At 45.9% G+C, this 12,993-nt stretch overlaps 1 protein-coding gene across 39 annotated transcripts in view; it reads right to left on the minus strand.

Annotated features, from left to right (window-relative positions):
* The window catches only part of EIF4G1 (eukaryotic translation initiation factor 4 gamma 1), a 126,090-nt gene that overhangs the window by 108,571 nt on the left and 4,526 nt on the right, over positions 1–12,993 (minus strand). For 8 of the 39 annotated variants that reach the window (XM_087933592.1, XM_087933584.1, XM_087933577.1 and 5 more), the window contains exon 1: positions 11,179–11,325. The exons of 16 other annotated variants lie outside the window; for them this stretch is intronic. The gene's annotated coding sequence lies outside the window, so the exon portion shown is untranslated. Of the gene's footprint in view, positions 1–10,789; positions 11,417–12,993 lie in introns of those variants that run through there. 15 more of the 39 variants (XM_087933605.1, XM_087933598.1, XM_087933586.1 and 12 more) reach the window with 8 other exon arrangements.

Genomic DNA, 12,993 nt, shown 5'->3' on the forward strand with positions numbered 1-12,993 from the left:
GGGTCACACCAGCTCACCTACCTAGGTTTGGAGGCACCTGATTAAACCCACTCTGTGGTCGGTTGGAATAAGTATATCAGGATTATAACTCAATTATCTAGCCGAGCAGGTCAGTTACAGAGTCGATTTAAACACACACACAAAATCCCCCCTCCAGAAGTGTCCATAGGGCTAAGGCATGGTCTACTTTTATGAAACAAGGTTGTGTAATTCAAAACAATTACAGGATTTGCATTTGCCAAAGTGCAATCTTACTGCTTTAAAATTCCCCATTTGCAAAACCGCTGACAGTGAATGCGAGCTGCCCGAGAACTCACAAAACAGGAATTGCGCGTTGTTTTTCAACGACAAGAGCTTAGGATAGCTTCCTACAGTACTCTCTGAGCCAACCGCTTTTGCTTCTATGGTTATTCAGCCATATTTATTCTTTTGAAGCAATCCGGAAGGAAAATGTTCGTGAAATAGGTTATTTAACTCACCAGAACCTAAGGAATCCAAAATTGTGTAAACCAGTGATCTCCCCTTTTATCTATCCAGTTTCCCTGTCTCATCTCCCTATGCTGGCACTAATTTAAGGCTTTAAATGCATTGGGACTGAAGTCATTTCTTTTCTCTTAAATATTGTATAGGAAGCCCAGAGGTGTTTTTTTTTTTTTTCAAAAGGCAACTGGATTTTGTTTTTCCCTGAAGACATTTCACTTCTCATCCAAGAACCTTCTTCAGTTCTGTTCTTAAATGAGAACTGAAGAAGCTTCCTGGATGAGAAGTGAAATGAATTCAAGGAAAAACCAAAAGACCAGTTGCCTTTGAAAAAAAAAAAAAAAACCCACTTTTGGGACAACCATGACCTGGATGACTGAGAATCTCCATAGGCATCTGTTACATAGGTAGTCCTCAACTTAAGAATTACGAATGAAACTGGAATCTCCATCGCTAAGTCAAGCAGTCGTAAAAGTGTGATTGCAAGGCTTAACAACAGCAATCCCTGCAGTCCTGACTGAGGTTGTTAACTGAATCCCACAGTTGTTAGGCAAGACAACCTCCTGCCGGTTACCCATAAGAAAAATTGCAAGTCCCAGGCCTGCAGGAGGCAAGTGGTTGCTCATGGGTGGGCGAGGGATGGAGTATACACAGGTGCAGGAGAAGTGGCTGTGGGAAGGGAGCCACGTGGGTCAGGGGGTAACTGTGGCAGCCACAAGGTGCCCCATAGATTTGGAAGGGCTTGGGGGCGTCATGGCACTGTAAGAGGTGACTTGCAGGTCAGCGAGAGTATGCAGTGGTATTAAGGGTACAAGAGGCACCAGGCAAATTGTGGAGGGGACAAGGGGGTGCGTGACCGGCACTGCACAAGGGTGCATAGGAGCGTGCAAAAGGCACTGCAGAAGTTGAGAAGAGTGTGCGGGGACAGCGCAGCTGCACTACTGTTCATTGCGGTCCAAGCGCAAAGAGACTTGCGGAGGTTGGGCGAGAGAAGCATATTATCCCAGTAACTTGTGATGTTTCCCAGCCGGCTTCCCCACTGACTTTCTGGGGAAGCCTGCAGGAAAAGTTGCCAATGGTGATTATTAAGGACACTCTGATAGCCGTAACTCCGAGGACTAGTCCTAACCACCAATTATTCAGCAACATCGTAACTTCAAACTGTTACTCAATGGTTATACAGTGAAAAAAAGGGACCATTTATAATTGTTTTTTTTTCATACTTACAACCACTGCAGCATCCCCATGGTCATGTGATCAAAACTGGGGACACATGACCACTGGCATGTATTTATGACCACTGCAGTGTCCTGGGGTCATGTGATCACCTTTTGCGACTTTCTGAAAAGCAAAGTCAATCGGGAAGCCAGGTTCACTTAAGCCACCATTGTTACAACGGCAGCGTTCACTTAACAACTGGGGCAAGAAAGGTCACAAAATGGGGCAAATTTCACTTAATAAATGTCTCATTTAAATTTTGGGCTCAATTGTGGTCATAAGTTGAGGACTGTACATCACCTCTAGCCCCTGAAGGAAGGGCAGGATATAAATATAACAAAACAATAAATATTGTATGTTAATGAAGACTCTCAAGTCATCCAGATAGAGTTGTCTGGAAGTTGAGTCATGGTAACTGGAAGTTTTTTTCTTTTTGGTTTGAAACGTTTCACTGCTCATCCAAGTAGCTTCTTCAGTCTTAAGAATCAGACACTCGGCTAGAGAGAATTTCCCCGAGGACGGGGCTCCAGAAAAAAATCCCAAAGCTCAGAAGACTAAACCTCTGGTCCCAGTTACCGATCCAGATGGGATCCCGCAACTTCCAGACAATACATTTTGTACATATTTAAGAAACTTACCAACGTGATTTAAATGTTTCCTTCAGCTATTTTAGGATTTAAAACCTCTGCAAGGCTGTTTACATTAGAGAAAACAGTTGATAACACTTTACTAAGTAATAAGGTTTGATTCCCTATAATTTAGAGTTGGATAAATATTTATGGCAGCCAGATGAATGTAGGTGCCACCAAGTTTAGGCATATACACGTACGTTCAAAAAGCTTATAAGACGTTTTGGTTTTGTTTTTTTTTACTGCAGTGAAAGTATTTCCAGTACTGGGCTATATATAGGCTATAGGAAGACAAAAATTAGATGTCAATTAAAAGGGAGGGGAGATATGACAGCTATAAATAAAACTACAAATTCTGTATTACTGAATAAGGTACTGCGTGAAGACATTGTCAAATAGCTACCAACAGTAGAGAGGCAGTTTGGTGTAGTGGTTTTAAGGTGCTGGTTTAGAAAGTGGGAGATTGTGAGTTTTAGGCCTCCCTTAGGCATGGAAGTTGGATGAGCAATTTTGGGCCAGTCCCTCTCCAGTTCACATCACAGCGTTGTTGTTGAAGGGAAAATAGGAGACAGGAATATGATGTATGTTGCCATCTTGAGTTTAGTCATCATAATCACCACCTAAAGGTCGTCCTGGACTTACAAGCACAGCTGAGCCCATAATTTCTCAACAGAACTGTTAAATGAATTTGCCTCGTTTTATGACCTTTCCTGCCACAGTTGTTATGCGAATCGTTGCCACGGCTTCCTTTTAACCACCTATCAGCTGTTTGGTGGTCCTTTGCTTGATCTTTGCTCCACGGCTTCAGGATAGCCGAGTGCTTGCCTATCCTGCCCTCTGGGCCCCTCTGTTCTCCTGCTTGCTTCCGGATCACCGAGCGCTCAACTCCTCGGTTCTTTTAATATAGAATGGCCGAGCGCAAGACCACCCGCTCTATCTGGGGCCACTACAGTTTTCTTCTAAGTGCTAAAAACTCTCTCCTTGTGTCTTCTTGCATGAAGACTGAGTCAAAAACTGGGCACGAGCAGTGGAAGGAGGCGGGACTAAGCTTTGATTGACTCAGTCTTCAAGCAAGGAAGCAGAGACAACCCACGCTTTGCATTCTCCGACTTGTACAACTGAGAATACATGGCATTCTAAGTGAACAGCAAGAATATTACTTATTCCAAAACAAAATTGGTTCATGGATTATCTCCCCCCCTCCTCCCCACCCCCAAGATTTATTTAAATCATTAAAATAGAAGACATTCTATAGCCTGATTGCACAATGTCCTTATAGAGGGTTGGCAAATTACCACATACTCAATTATCACATAACACACTGTACCACAGACTGACCCCATGCACTAGATTCCCACAAGATACCAGATTAAAGTGCAGTGACTACATTAGAGTTTAGTCTCTCATGAACAGGGAGGATGTTATGTAGACAAGGCCTAAGTTTATTTAAGAGCCTGCAGTGAAGAGCAGTGGTGGCCCAGTGGTTAGAATGCAGTATTGCAGGCTAATTCTTCCGACAGCCAGCAGTTCGATCTTGACTGGTTCAAGATTGACTCAGCCTTCCATTCTTCTGAGGTTGTTAAAATGAGAGATTGTTAGGGGAAAATGCGCCAAGTGGTTTACAAAGTCAGCCTATTTACTCCCCAACCATCTGGGTCCTCATTTTACCCACCTCAGAAGGATGGAAGGCTGAGTCAACCTTGAGCCGGTGAGAATCGAACTGCCAAACTGCTGGCAATCGGCAGTCAGCAGAAGTAGCCCGCAGTTCTGCATTCTAACCACTGTGCCAACACGGCTCTTAAGTAAGTCTAAGTGCTATTGCTATTAAGCTCCAGTCTCCTTCACTGAGTATAGGATGCCCACAACTTATGGCAACAACTGAGACCAAAATTTCCATTGTTAAGCAAGGTAATTGTTAAGTGAGTTTTGCCCCATTTTATGACCACAGTTGTTAAGTGATGCAGTTGCTAAGTGGAACCCCATTGAGTTTGCTTTTCAGAATGATGCAAAAAGTGATCAAATGACCACAGGACACTGCAACAATTGTAAGTATAAGTAGCCCACAGCTTACAATCATTTGTTAAGTGACAGTTCAAAGTTATATCAGCACTGGAAAAAAGTGACTTATGACTCTTTTTTCATATTTACAACCACTGCAGCATCCCCATGGTCATGTGACTCATATTTATGACGGTTGCAGAGTCACATGATCACCTTTTGCAACCTTCTGACAAGCAAACTCAATGGGGAAGTCAGATTTATTTAATAACTGTGTTACTAACAAAATTACATTGATTCACTTAACAACTATGGCAAGAAAGGTTGTAAAATGGGGCAAAATTCACTTAACTGCCTCACTTAGTAACAGAAATGTTGGGCTCAGCTGTGGTCATAAGTCAAGGGACTACCTCTGTTTGTTGTGTTTTACTGGCATATACTGTTCTTCTTTCACATTTTTGCTTAGCATGGCCCCAAAGCCGTGTTTGTTTTGAGTTGGGCAGTCATATAAATATTCTAAACTAGCTCGATACCCATGATTTGCTATGAAACTATGTGGTCGGGCTTAGTTTTTGGGGAGGAAGATTGGGGGGGGAATTCTGCCTCTGCCTACCAGCATCCATCGGTATTCATCTGGCTAGCGTCCTGTCAGTATGTGAGAGTTGAGGTCTGTTTGGAAACTGAAAAAGTATTTGCTGTGTGAGCAAGTAGACAGCAAGGAGCCTAGGCGTGGCTTAGCTCAACTGTTCTGTACTAAAGCTGCTTGGTGCTGTGAAACTAAAACGGAAACTCCCTCCTCTGCTTGTGTTTTGCATTTGGATCAGATTTCTTTTCAGGTGGGGAGGGGAATAGAATTCCTTAGCATCAGAGCGTGTAATAATAATAATAATAATAATAATAATAATAATAATAATAATAATAATAATAATAATAATAATAATAATAATATAGGGAATACTAATTCTCTGATGGTTATTTCAAAAAATCCTTCCTTAGTAAGCACCTAGAAGCCAAAAGGAACATACGTGCCAAATTTCAAGTTTGTAGGCTTCGTGTGTGTGTGTGTGTGTGTGTGTGTGTGTGTGTGTGTGTAAAAATAAACCCCAATTTGGGGGAACAGTAAGGAGAAAGTTACTACCTGGCTTATTTACGCAATGGCAGTAGATGAGCTACTGATCAGCATAAGGAGTGAAAATGACTTGGACATTTGCCCTGCTGTGGTAAGACTCCTTTAATAGGGAGACTGGACTAACAGCCCCATGACTGAAAGGAGATTTCTATCGGAGACTTCCTGGCTCATAAGTCCACCTCGCTTCTCAAGCAATATATTCATTTCAACAAGCAGAATTAAAAGGAAGAATGTATTTCTTTTTCCCTTGCCTTTGGCCATATCATTTCCTCAAATGTCCTTTCTGAGGAGGCACCTGAAGAGCTACCCAAAACCTGGATAGCAAGATTTTCTTCAAGTAATGAGGATGAGAATGGGGCAAAAAGGAACATTTTGTACCTCCTTCCTAAGTTGTGGTTCTTTTTCCTGCTGTTCCTGAAAGTAAGACCTCATTCCTTTGGCTATGTGATTAATCGGAAGTAACTAGGAAGCAAGGGAAAACAGGCCGAGAAGGTGATAGGAAAAGGACTTCCGGAATGAGAGGGCATGTCTCAAGACTATAAAATATTCCACTGAACAAGCTTAAAAATAAATACAGGTAGCCCTCAACTTATAAGAAGAACTGAACATTTCCGTTGCTAAGTGAGACAGTTGTTAAGTGAGTTTGGGCCCATTTTACCACCTTTCTTGCCACAGTTGTTAAGTGAGTCGCTGCAGTTGTTCACTTAGTAACACAATTGTTAAGTGAATGCAGTTTCTCCATCAACTTTATCAGAAGGTCGCAAAAAGGGATCACAAGACCCCGGGACACTGCAACTGTCATAAACAGGGGTCTTCAAACTTGACAGCTTTAAGACTTGAGGACTTCAACTCTCAGAATCCCTCCACCGGTCATGTTAGCTCAGGAATTCTGGGAGTTGAAGTCCACAACTCTTACACTTGCCAAGTTTGAAGACCCTTGGTCATAAATATGAGCCAGCGGCCAAGCCTCCAAATTTTGATCACATGGAGATGCTGATAAGGGGGAGAAACCATTGTAAGTCACTTTTTTCAGTGCTGTTGTAACTTCAAACAGTCACTAAACGTAAGGTTGTAAGCGGAGGACTACCTGTAGGTCATTTACTAGAGCAGGGGTCTGCAACCTTAAACGCTCAAAGAGCCACTTGGATCCGTTTCCCGCAGAAAAGAAAACCCTGGCAGCCAATAAATTAACAACCGGTGTGACTGGATGGGTATGGCCAACTCGACGTCACTCATTCTCACCCAGTCACCTCCTGCTCTGGAATATGGAGGGAGTCTCCATCCTCCACCATCACCCTTGCCTTCTTAGGCCAGGCGAGGAGTGACAGGGAAGGGAGGGGCCCGCCACTGGTGGCGTCAGCCAACAGGGAGACACAGCAGAGGGCCAAAAGAGCCGCATGTGGCTCCAGAGCCCTGAGCTAGAGATACCGTGCCATTAGAAACTGTAAATAATGGTCACCCTGTTTCTACACAGAAAACTCTGCGTTTTCCCACATGAAGAAAGCACACTTCGTCTGTCAATGAAGGTATGTACAGTTTCTTTAAACTTTTTTCATTGTGCACATAACAGATGTGTATCTTAGCCCCATTCAGCCCAGGGTAGTCCTCGACTTACAACAGTTCATTTAGTGAACTTTCAAAGTTATAATGGCATGGGGAAAAAAGAGTTTATGGCCATGTTTCACACGACCGCATCAGCATCCCCCATGGTCACATGATCAAAATTCAGGTGCTTGGCATCTGGTTCCTATTTGTGACGGTCAGTATCCCAGGGCCGTGGGATCCCCTTTGGCGATCTTCTGACAAGTCAAGTCTGTGGGGAAACCAGATTCACTTAACAACCGTGTTACTAATTTAAAAGTTGCAATGATTCACTTAACAACGGGGGCAAGAGAAGCCGTTGCAACTGGGCAAAACTCGCTCAAATGTTCCATTTAAGCAAAATATAAATTTTGGGCTCAATTGTGGTCGTAAATTGGGGATTACCTGTAGTAGGTATAGCAGAGGGGTTAATGAGATGGACCTGGATCATAGGTCAGGTCCTCACACGGAAATACAAAGTTGATTGGAGCAGGGCTTTCCAACCTTGGCAACTTTAAGCCTGGAGGACTTCAACTCCCAGAATTCCCCAGCCAGAATTCTGGAAGTTGAAGTCTGCCAGGCTTAAAGTTGCCAAGATTGGAAAGCCCTGGACTGGAAAATTGTGGAGCCAAGCACTCTCCCACACTGTTATCTCAAAGGTCCTTTTTTTCTTCAAAAAACAGGTGTTTTTTTTTTCCTTTGAGGAAGAAGAAGAAAAAACGTTTTGCTTCATTTTCTTCGTCCTCAAGGAAAAAAAAACAGTCCGGTAGCCTTTTAAAGAAAGAAAAAAGCACCTCTGAGACAACTATGAGGCTTGGGTGACTTGAGAATCTCCATGTACTCCCACACTGTTGTTGTTGGGATAAAGTTACGCTGGGTGCCTCGATTCTCAGAGAAAATGTGTGTGTATACATACACACACACACACACACACACACACACACACAATATCAATGCAATAAGTAATGACACGGTAAAGTGAGCACATGTAATTTCCCAGATATTAAATCAGCCTCTGTGACTGCTGGGTGAAAGGCAGCTACTGTGGCAAGATGTAGAGGGTTATGTCCTTGGACCCTTGAAAGGCCTTGGGCTAAAATCCAGCTGGGTCACAAACTCACTTTTCACAAGCCCTGGGAGAAGCCACAATCCCATAGATCAGCTCCTGAGCTGCTTCATGAAAACAGCAATACTTAATATTTATACAGGACTCTTTTTTGCACATTTAATCAAAACAAAACACAAAGGTTTTTTTTTTTTTAATGAAATACGAAATATTGCTATTAGGCTCCCAGTACAGAACAGGCAGCTACAGTGGTTTATCAAATAACCGACTTTAACCTCTCCATTTTTTCCCCATTATGGAATTCCAGATTGCAGAGGTACCCAAAAGCACTGATTCTTAATCATGAGAATACTGAGAGAGGGGATGCCTTTTTTAACTAGGACCTTCCATCATTTTATCTACTTATAAATTTTTATATTTCTAATTTATTTTTATTTATTTAATTTATATACACCCCCCCTTCCCAGGCAAACAACTCATGGTCTACCACTTAATCTTGTAACTCATAAATGTCAATGGTAGAAACACAATCCATTGAGGATACTTGAGAAGAACCCTGAATTCATCAGGCAGCAGACAGGAATACTCAGAGAGAAAGAGAGGGAGAGAAAGAGAGGGAGGGAGAGAGAGAAAGAGAGAGAAAGAGAGGGGGAAGGAGAGAGAGAGAGGAGAGAGAGAGAGAGAGAGGAGAGAGAGAGAGAGAGAGAGAGAGAGAGGGGAGAGATAGAAAGGAAAGAGAGAGAGAGAGAGAGAGGGAGGGACAGAGGGAAGGGAGAGAAAGAGAGAGGGAGATAGAGAGGGAGAGAAAGAGAGGGAGGGGGAGGGGGAGAGAGATAGAGAGGGAGAGGGAAAGAGAGGGAGGGAGAGGGAGAGAAAGAGGGAGGGAGAGATAGAAAGAGAAGGAAAGAGGGAGAGAAAGAGAGGGAGGGAGGTAGAGAGAGAGAGGGAGAGAAAGAAAGGGAGGGAGAGAGAGAGGGAGGGAGGGAGGGAGAGAGGAAGATAGAAAGAGTGGGAGGGAAGGAGAGAGAGAGAGAGAGAAAGAAAGAGGGAGGGAGAGAGAGAGAGAGAGAAGGAAGCCAATAAGAAAACAACCTTTGGCTGCAAGAAAACAGGACCAAGGACCCTTCATTTCAATCCTGAGCTACAAACCTTCTCCTTTACCAAAAGCCCAAAGTAGTCCCAGACTTACAACAGTTTGCTTAGTGACCGTTTGAAATGACAACGGCACTGAAAAAAAGGGACATGATCATTTTTCACACTTACGACCGTCGCAGCATCCCCATGGTCATGTGATTTCCATTTGGATGTTTGATAAGCGACTCATATTTATGACAGTTGCAGTGTCCCGGGGTCAAGTTGCAAGCTTCTGACAAGCAAAGTCAATGGGGAAACTAGATTCATTCAACAATCATGCAACCATGTTACTTATTTAACAGCTGTGAGTCGCTTAACAAATGTGGAAAGAAAGGGCTTAGAATTGGGCAAAATTCAGTTAGTATCTCACACAGCAACAAAGCTTTTGGGTTCCTATATGGTCATAAGTCAAGAATTATCTGTATTTGAAAAACTTTCCCTGAGAAATACAATGGGAGGCACCTTATAAACAATAACTTTGCCACTATCATCACCCTCTAACCTGGTTTTAAAAACTTATTTGCCCGGACTTTACTGGCTACTGATCAGGGATGAAAAGAAGGGAACTGTTTTCACATAAGAGTGACCCCTTCCATCCTTATTCAGGGTTCATTCCTAAATGTCTTTATCCTGTAGCTTAGGAATTTCAAATATTTTCCCAGCCCTTCTTTGGAGGCACACACCCATGTCTCCAGAGTTAGAAAGGAGAACCACTGTATTCCCGCAGCACAGCCTTTCTTGCTAGAGAGAGAGAGAGAGAAAAATTCAATTACAACACTGCTCTCCCTTCTACTAATCCAATACACTCATCAAAATGAGCGTAGATTCTGCCCACTGCCAGGGAGTAGGCTTGAAGAAGAGAGTCAGCCAGAACGAAATGTGACTTGGTTAAATTAACCAACTTTCCCTGGAACCCGGCTTCCCTTAAAGCCGGAATTTAAGAAAACCAGGAAACGTGCAGGAGAGGTTCAAAATGTCCTCCTTCTCCCCTCATTAAGGAGCACTGGAGTTTGCTCCACAGACAGACACACAAATTCCCTTTAATCCCCATAGGATTCCCACCTCCGTGGCAGTAGTCAACCAGGCTGGGAAGAAAATGAGTGGTTTTAACTGCAGGCACTAACTAACCACGTCTCCCCTGACTGTCTGTCTATACAAACACCTGTCAAAGCCAAGTCAGACATTCCATCCCAGGGAAGCCTGGAAAAACCAGGTTAAGATACCAGCCTAGGAGCCTCCTTCCCGGGAGGAACATATGGTGGAGGCAGGGGAGACAAGGAGCCACCGCCGTTCCCCACCCCCCCAAAAATAATTGGGAGACCCACCAAATAAAAAGAACCCAGAAGAGGAAGAGCCCAGGCAAGATGCCAAGGCTTATTTATCCTTCCCATCTTTACAAGGGGAGAGAGGTTTTCCCTAAGAGCCCCTCTGGGAAAGGGCTGAGGGAGGGAGGGGGGGAGAGACAGAAGGCAGCTGGAAAAAGGAGGGGAGGGGCCCTTTTGGGGAGGGGGGGAGCCCCCAGCAGAGAAAGAATAGCCCGAAGCCAGGTCTTACGCTTCCCTCTTCCAAAAGGGCCCCCCAATCCGGGCAGCCCGCCGAGCAGAAAGGCGAGACGGACTTCAGGCTCGACCCCTCCCACGGAGAGCACGTGGGGGCCCGAAAGGGACCTCCAATCTCCCCCACCCTCGGGCTCCGGGACGCCTCTCCCTTCTTTCGGCCAGCACCGGCCGGCCCGGCTGCCGGAAAAGCAGGCCAGATCCGCCTGATCCAAGGACACGTGTCCCAGCCGGGCGGCCCCAGACGGGGAAGAAGGCAAAGCGACCGTCAGGCCCACGCGGCAGCAGCGGCGGCGAGAACAGAGCCTGGGTGCGGAGAAAGCCGGGAAGGCGGGCCCAAAGCCCGGCCGCGGCGGCTCTCCCTTTCTTCTTACCGAGCCATCTTACCGATTTCGGCCCGAAGCACGTGGGGCCGGGCCGGATCGCAGAGGCGGACGCCGAGCCGACGACCGGCGCGATGGCAGCAGCGGCAGCCAGCGAGGAGGAGGAGGAGGAGGAGGAGGGGAGAAAGAGGAGGAGCCGCACCGAGGCCAACCCCGCCACGGCCTCGGGCAAGGCGAGGAACGGAGGCAGGCAGGCAGGAAGAGGAAGAACACGTGGGGCCGGCGGGCTTTGGGCCTAGCGAGGAAAAGGAGGAGCAGAGAACCGGGGCGGGGGTGGGGGGGAGGCCTGGCGCCGGTTCCCAGGAAGCGACCGGCCGCAAAGCGGGTCCGGCTTCTCTTTCCCCACCACGTGCGCGCGAGGCAGGAAGGAAAACTAGCTCTTGGGAGGGGGGGGGGAGGCGTTTGGGATCCGCTTAAGGGGGAAATCTTCCCTTTCTCGCCAGCCGGAGCAGGTTCTCTTCCCTTGCACACACACACACCCCCGCCTTCCCCAAACGCACGCGTCTAAGCTCCTCGGAACACACGAACGGGGAAACACGGGAGGTTCCCGAATGCTCTTTGCACGTGGGAAGGGCCCCACACGACAACGGCTTGACCCCGTAGGTTAGCAATAGCACTTAAGACTTACATACCGCTTCATGGTGCTTTTACAGTCCTCTCTAAGCGGTTTAAAGCAACCTTGGCAACTTTTAAGCCTGGGGGACTTCAATTCCCAGAATCCACCCAGCCAGCTTTGCTGGCTGGGGGATTCTGGGAACTGAAGTCCCCCAGGCTTAAAAGTTGCCAAGGTTGGAGACCCTGGTTTAGGGAGTCAGCCTATTGCCCCCCAACAATCTGGGTCCTCGTTTTACCCACCTCTGAAGGATGGAAGGTTGAGTCAACTATGAGCCTGGTGGGATTCGAACTGGCAAAGGAGGTGGTGTACAATTACAGATAGTCCTCGACTTACAACAGTTCACGCAGCAGCCGTTGGAAGTTACAACGGCACTCAGGGACCGCTTTTCACACACACAGCCTCCCCCACGGTTGCGTGATTTACACTCCAAAGACATTTGGCAACGGACTCACATCGATGATGGTCAGTGTCCCTGGGTCATGGGATCCCTTTTTTTGTAACCTGGTCAAGCTACGTGGGGGTGGGGAAGCCAGATTCACTTAAAAGACCGGGTGACTAAGAACTGCAGTGATTCACTTAACAACTGTGGCAAGGAAGGTCATAAAACAGGGCAAAACTCACTTAAATTCTGGGTTCAATTGTGGTCTACCTGTGGTCTACTAGATATACTGTCTGGGGAAGATGGAAGCCATGCTCTTAAGCCTTCCATCCTCCCGAGGTGGGTAAAATGAGGACCCAGATTGTTGAGGGCAATAGGCTGACTCTGTAAACCGCTTAAGAGAGGCTGTAAAGTGATACATGTCTTAAGTGCTATTGCTGTTAGCACATCTGGAGGGCACTAAGTTGAGAGACTGGCTCCTGGCTCAAATCCTTATTTTTCCCCTTCCCTTCCTGATGGGAGGGGGCACTGGGGGAGCAAGGAGTGAGAAGCCCCCAATATTCTATGGCTTTCCAACCTGAGGGAAAAAATGAAACTGGGAGAGTAAGGTCAGAATTCCATAAACGGAACATGGTGAGGGGGGATTTCTGACATACAGGCGGTCCTCAATTTACCAGAGTTGTTTATTGACTGTTCAAAATTACGACACTGAAAAAAAAAAAAAACCTGACTTAGGAACGTTTATGACTATTGCAGCATCCCCAGCATATATTTATGAGTTTCAGTGTCCAAGGTCATGTAATCCTATTTTGCGACCTGACATG

Source organism: Pseudonaja textilis, chromosome 4, assembly GCF_049901715.1.
Source record: "Pseudonaja textilis isolate UNSWEBS1 chromosome 4, rPseTex1.2, whole genome shotgun sequence".
NCBI classification, from domain to species: Eukaryota; Metazoa; Chordata; class Lepidosauria; order Squamata; family Elapidae; genus Pseudonaja; species Pseudonaja textilis.